We start from the raw sequence: 7,478 nt of genomic DNA, 5'->3' as shown, positions 1-7,478 counted from the left end.
GTGAAAGAACAATTTTATGGGTGCTACAAATGATTATAATTTTTCTTTTTTAAAAATTATAGGATTTTATTATCTTTAGTTTACAAAGGGGTTACAGTTCAATACATTAGTTTTTGTAGTACAATGAATCTTGATCAGTATCATCCTTTGGTCATGATTTTTCTTTGACATTTCTTTATAGTAAAGAAAAATGGCATGGTAACAATAATTATTATGGGGATAGGACAAATAAAGATAGAGTTCAAATGAGCATAATTAAATAATCTTCATATTATGCAATATTTACAGTGCCTAGATATTAGGCATGAGATGAGGTGTGTTTAATGTAAATGACAATGAGAGAAAATTAATGAGATGCATTGGACTTTTCTTGTGTAAATCATAGTGAATTTGTTTGTTTAGTTGTTTATTTGGGAGACTTCTTTTTAAATATCAGATGTATTCTAGAAAATAGAATAGGTTTCAGTTGCCTAACATGTCATGAGACCACAGGATGAAGTAAATGGGAAAACTGAAAAAAAATGGAAATTTCCAAAGGATATTTTGATATGAACCAATAGAAAATTGTGGCTTTTTTCTATCAAAGAAAGAAAAACAAATGTCTACTGATAGTCTGAGCATTTGCATCACTGAGATCCTGTTGGAAATTGGAAATGTGGAATGTCAAATACTACCCCCGACTTGGGGAAAGGTGCATTTCATCATTGTACTCTTACGTGATTCCTATGCATAGTAGGTCTGAGTAGCCCTAGAAAGGCTCCCTTCCTTGACAGTGACTATAAGTACTTTCTGTGTTCATGGTACTGTGCTAGATAGAAGATCTTGTGCCCCCAATCCCCATTTGAAGTAGAGTAGCCTAATGTGTGCATTTTGATAAATGGCTTCAAGCCTTAAACTGCAAAAACACAGGACTTGGGTGTGGTTATTGGATAAAGGGACTCATAGACTTCCTAAAACTAAACAATACAAGTGATGTCTAACTTGCAAATAAGCAAATTTCCTCGTTTGTATATTATAATTTAGATTTATGTTATAAGTTCTGGATATAGAAGTAATTGTGTAATTTTGAATGAATCTTACAAAGAAGTTAGTTTGGACATTTACCCCTATCCCACCCCAGAATGTGGATATTATCTGTCCAGGACTGAGGACACGATGTGGGCAAAGTTACTCCACCTGCCTGAGATTCTTCTGATTATATATTTAAATAGAAACTACTAATAGAAAAGATGTTTTAAGGAAAAAGTATCATTATACTATGCTTATAGAGATTTGAAAAGTTAGCATTCCATTATCATAGCTTGAGGGCATTTAAAGAATTTTTTTAAAAATAATTTTTCTAAAATTTAATTTTATTGTCAAGGTGATATACAGAGGTGTTACAGTACATACACAAGGTATAACTGTACATTTCTTGTCAAGCATTGTTACCCTCTCCCTTGTTTTTCTCTTGTTTTCCCTCCCCCACAACTTCCTCCCCCTAAGCTGTAAAGTTCATTTCCAACATACTGTCTTGTGTGTGTAACTTGCGTTAGTTCACCCTTTGTCCTGTGTCTCGCTATTTTGTTGTTCCCTTTTCCTTCCTCAAATCGATAAATGTATATACATAACACAGGCTACCAAAATGAAATGTAGTGATAACATGGAATAAACCAAAGGAAGAAAAAAGAAAGAAAAGATAACTTCACACAGTACATTTAAAACAACAACAAAGAAAAACCTCTTGTTTTCTTGATATGTTATAAAGTACAGCAGTTACTAAATGCAAGACATACTCTATTAGCCTAATTATTCTAAATAGATATCAGCACACTGAATGACATCACTGGGCACTGTGCAGCTGAAAATTTTAATTTATTGATATACTTTATAGTCATGGTAAATGATCAATTTTTTAAATTAAATGTCACTGTTTCCCTCAGAAACCCATCTCATCTGTAGTGTGACCAGAATAAAGTAGATAGAATATATATCATGGCCTTGGGCCTAGCAATGCAATTTAAGTTTCTTTCTTTCTTTCTTTCTTTCTTTCTTTCTTTCTTTCTTTCTTTCTTTCTCTCAATCTCTCTCTCTTTGTTCCTTTCTTTTAAAATTTAAGCCATTTTCTTATACTAGTCTAATTTTTTCCTGAAGAATACTCAGTAGCGATATACTTTTTGTCTTTCTCATACTGTAAACAATGAAGCAACAAAGCAATGTGACAGTGGTTTTTTTTTTTTGCAAAAAGCAGCATTTTCTAATATGAATGCTCTCTTACCAGTGAAAACAAGGAACACACTTTTAATTCTACAAATTTAATTTCTTGATGAGAGAATAAACATAATGAAATTGCTCGGGCATTTTCTTTACAAGATAGCATTTGCACCTATCTTAATTTGAACTTTGAAATCCTAACAAACCCTAATGTGGAGTGCTGGGAGATAAGTTCATGAACATGGGGCCTTCATGAAGGAATTAATACCCTTAAGAGAGGAAACTAATGAGTTAGTGTCTCTCCTACCATGGCCAAGTAGACACAGTAAGAAGTCAGTGGCAGTCTGCAGGACAAAAAGAGACCTCTCAGCAAGGAAGAGACAATGTGGGCAGCACAATTCAGACTTCTAGTGTCCAGAACTGTAAGGAATACACTTCTGTTATTGACATCACCCTTTCTAAGATTGTTAGAAAGATCCTATTCTATACTGTTTAAGCTTTGATTTGAGGCTGGACTGAAGGAAGCAATTTTATGGAAGCTTGGGTATTGTTAGAAAGTGAAGACAATGGGCTGAGAGTTTGGCCTAGTGGTAGAGGGCTTGCCTAGCATGCACGAAGACTCAGGTTCCATTCCTTGGTACCACATACATAGAAAAGGCTGTGACTCAAGTGGTAGAGTGCTAGCCCTGACAGTGCTCAGGCCCTGAGTTCAGACCCCAGGACTGAAAAAAAAATGAGGACAATTCCATGACATTGTCCCTCAGAAAATAGAAAGGACAAGCTGAGCATTAGTAGCTCATGTCTCTAATCTTAGCTACTCAGGAGGTTGAGATCTGAGAATCGCAGTTCAAAGCCAGCCTGAGCAGGAAAGTCTGTAAGATTCTTCTTTTTAATTTTAATTTTTATTGTAATGTGTAGAGGGGTTACAGTTATATTGGCCAGATAATAGATACATTACTTCTCACACATTGATATCCCTTCGCATGTTTTTATGCCCCTTTCCCTCCCCTCACCCTCTCCCAATCATCTTGTTTTTTCCCCCTTACCTTTCCTATTTCAAATAAACAAATACACATATACAATATGCCAAGTAACAAATTCAGGTAGCGAAACAATAAGAGATTAACCAAAGGGCAACAAAAGAGAAGAGAAATAACATACTACATTAAGAGTAACAATCACATGAGATAAAGCTTTTGTTTCCATATCCTGGAGATCCTTTCATTTAGCCTCATCCTATATAATCTTAGGGAGTCTCTGAGACTCATCTCCAATTAACCACCAGAAAACTGGAAGTAGTGCTATGGCTCAAAGTGATAAAGTGCTAGCTTTGAGCACAAAAGCTCATCCCCTGAGTCCAAGCCTCATGATTGACAAAATAAGTAAGTAAGTAAGTAAGTAAATAAATAATAGAGAGGACAGACAAGAGAGAAGATAAAACCATCATTGGAAAATAGGCAACAGTCACTTATTAGCCTCCACAGGATAATGCCTGATATTTGTAGTTAATATAGTGGCCTGGATTTTTTATACTGATATAAATTAATAAAGTGACCTTGCAGTGTCCCTGTATCATTGTCTCAGAGTGACCTCAGAGAGCCTCAAGTCTGTGCACTGCAGCCTGACACACCACCCAAGATCTGTGTTGTCACGAGCTGACTTGTCATTCTTTTGCACTAAGTGCAGAGTTGTTTTCTAGATATTTGGGAAAAATTATTGCTTCTAGTTATAAGATATATTTAATTACATTGAAAATGCTTTCAATTCATCACAAGCGAGCGTGAAGATCATAGACAGACAACTTAAAAATTTTGGTTATGAAAGTAAACTCATGAGTACGTGGAGCTCCATAGAGACAGCGCAGGGGCAAGGGAGAGCTGGTCGGGCCCAAGTGACTCTGTGCCTCGGGGAGGAAAAACTAAACATGGGTAAAGGAGATCCTAAGAAGCCGAGAGGCAAAATGTCATCATATGCATTCTTTGTGCAAACTTGCCGGGAGGAGCACAAGAAGAAACACTGGATGCTTCAGTCAACTTTTCAGAGTTTTCTAAGAAGTGCTCAGAGGTGGAAGACTATGCTAAAGAGAAAGGGAAATTTGAAGACATGGCAAGGTGGACAAGGCTCGTTATGAAAGAGAAATGAAAACCTATATCCCTCCTAAAGGGGACACAAAAAACAAGTTCAAGGATCCCAGTGCACCCAAGAGGCCTCCTTCGGCCTTCTTCTTGTTCTGTTCTGAAGATCGCCCTAAAATCAAAGGGCAGCATCCGGGCCTGTCTATTGGTGATGTTGCAAAAACACTGGGAGAGACAGGAAACGACACGGCTGCAGATGACAAGCAGCCTGAAGAAAAGAAGGCTTCTGAGATGAAGGAAAACCATGAAAGGATATAGCTGCCTACCCAGCTAAAGGAAAGCCGGATGCAGCAAAAAAGGGGGTTGTGAAGGCTGAAAAGAGCAAGAAAAAGAAGGAAGAGGAGGAAGATGAGGAAGATGAAGAGGATGAGGAAGAAGAGGAAGATGAAGAGGATGAGGAAGAAGAGGAAGAGGATGATGATGGATAAGTTGGTTCTAGCGCAGTTTTTTTGTCTATAAAGCATTTAACGCCCCTGTACACAACTCACTCCTTTAAAAGAAAAAAAATTGAAATGTAAGGCTGTGTAAGATTTTTTTTTAAACTGTACAGTGTCTTTTTTTTGTATAGTTAACATACTACTGAATATGTCTTTAGATAGCCCTGTCCTGGTGGTCTTTTCAATAGCCACTAACCCTGCGTGGTACAGTATGGGGGTTGTAAATAGACAGGTTCTTGTTGGTGGACAGTACAAATTACTTATATAGGGAGATGGTAGTTTTTTTCATCTTCAGTTGTCTGATGCAGCTTATATGAAATAATTGTTGTTCTGTTAACTGAATACCACTCTGTAATTGCAAAAAAAAAAAGTTGCAGCTGCTTTGTTGATATTCTGGATGCTTCTAAGTAAATACAAGTTTTTATTAAAAAAAAGAAAGTAAGTTCACAAGCCTTTTAACAATCAATAATTATGTCATGTTAAACAAAAAATTTGCATGTTTTCTCTTACATATGAAATATAGACCAAAAATGCCATTAATGTAAAAGACGGAACCAATATAGGATAAGAGGAGGCGAGAAAAGAGAAGGTGATGGAAGTGTACTGAATATGTACATGTAGAGAAATATCACACTGAAATCCCTTTGTGCAACCAATATATATGAAGAAAAATAGTTGAATGAAAATATTCAACAATAAAGTGATTACAAATTAGAGTAAAGTGACCTTTTCCTCCATTTCTGGAGAGAGTGTGCTTTAGGACAGGCTCTATGGAAAGCAATATATATATATACATATATAAATATACACATGTATCTATATATACATATATATCTACAATTATGCATAGAATAAAAAACTATGTAAATATAACATACTAGATGCTACCTCATGTGCTATGGCAAGATTTACAGTATTTATAAATGAAAAAACATTCACCCTTTCAGCATTATTTCTTAAAAAAATCTATTTGTTTTAAAAAGGGCTCTGTTACACCAACAGAAGAGGGCACCCTTGAACTAAAAATTTTGTAAGCCACTATGGACCCATAAGATGAGTTAGCAACAGGTAAATATATGCAGACACCCTAAGATAACAAAATCAAGATAAAAATATTTTACCTTATAAAAATCACCTTCCCAGAGTCTTATAAAGGAAATAAACTGTCAACAAAAGCACCAAACCCAATTTAGAATGATTAAACAAGCAATTTCAGATACAAAAACATCAAAGACAAAAATCACCTTTACAATAAAATTAAAATTTAAAAAGGCAAGCAGGAAAAGACAAATAGAAAACAAACTGGACAAAAAAACAGTGTCAGAAGAAATAATCTAAATTCTAGAAAGAAAAAATGAAAATGAGAAATTTGTCACAAAAAGGAAAATGAGAGTGCCCAGGAGAAGGTAGATGAATGTCTGTCTTTAGGATAGACATGTCAATGTAGAAATACAGAAAAGATAATGAAAAAAAAAACGGACACAAAGAAGTGAAAAGCAACGCAGATACTATTGCTCATATGGAAAATAGACAAAGAAACAATTGAATCTTAAGCAGAATTCTTAAAGCAGAAAATAAATGTAATAGGTTAGAGCTGATACTTAAAACCATATGCAAAGAAAGCTCAGGAATGAAGAAAAAAGGCACAGTCAAGGTACACCTGGGAAAGCAGAACTAGAATGATCAGCTCAGAGAAAATGGACCTGAAACAGTGATCTTTGGTCTGGAAAAACTTAGATTTCCAAGTGTAGAAAATAATTTTGCCAGGAATATCAAATGATTTATTGGGGCCATAAACAGATTTGAGCCAGACTTCTAAAGAACATTTAAAACAAGAGGGCAATACAGTAACAATATTAAAAAAAAAACTAGGAAGAAATTGTGAGCTGGAGATTTTGTATTTAGATCTTAACACAAACAGATGGAAATGTAGAAATAGTCACATGTAGAAATAGTCACATGTAGAAATGATGCAAAAAGAAGAGGATAAAAATAAAAGGACATTAAGCCTCGATAGCATATTTATGTGTAAGAATGTTTCATGTTCTAAGGTTATGAACTCATAACAATGGAGAAAACAAAAATGGAGTATCAACAGAAACAAATGAGCTTAATTGTATTACACATGAATAACACAACTACATTGAGTGGGAGACTAGTAGATACCACATACTGGTAGATAGTTATCAAAACCAAATATTGATTCAGACTTACTGGTTTGTGTTTTTTGGTGGGGTTCTAAGTTAGTAAATCTGAAAAGGTTTTAAAATATATTCCAATGTAAAACAAACAACCTGCAACGGATTATCAGAGCCATAATACATCTTCCAGACAACCAAGTGATAGGAAAATAAAGGGGAAAATTAGAAGGAAGGTTTCAAGAGTGAACGCATGTTTTCAAATGTATGATGATGGGGCTGGGAGTTTGGCCTAGTGGTAGAGTGCCTGACTACCATGCACGAAGACCTGGATTTGATTCCTCGGTACCACATACACAGAAAAAGCCAGAAGTGGTGATGAGCTCTAGCCATGAGGAAAGCTCAAGAACAGTGCTCAGGCCCTGAGCACAAGCCCAGGACTGGCAAAATAAATAAATAAATAAAATAAAATAAAATATATGATGTTAGATAAAGATACCCCCCATTTCTTTATTAAAAGGCACCAGGTTCCCTAGAGAAATGGCAGTTTGGGGTACTAGTAGGTTCCAGTTAAT

The 7,478-nt window shown here is 35.5% G+C and overlaps 1 pseudogene; it reads left to right on the top strand.

Annotated features, from left to right (window-relative positions):
• The first annotated feature begins 4,093 nt into the window (after nt 1–4,093).
• LOC150064606 (high mobility group protein B1 pseudogene) lies at nt 4,094–4,757 on the top strand (annotated as a pseudogene).
• The last annotated feature ends 2,721 nt before the right edge of the window (nt 4,758–7,478 follow it).

The sequence above is a fragment of the Megascapheus bottae genome, chromosome 4, assembly GCF_031878675.1.
Source record: "Megascapheus bottae isolate mThoBot1 chromosome 4, mThoBot2.hap1, whole genome shotgun sequence".
In the NCBI taxonomy this organism is placed as follows: domain Eukaryota; kingdom Metazoa; phylum Chordata; class Mammalia; order Rodentia; family Geomyidae; genus Megascapheus; species Megascapheus bottae.
This window is presented reverse-complemented; position numbering and strand designations above follow the sequence as displayed.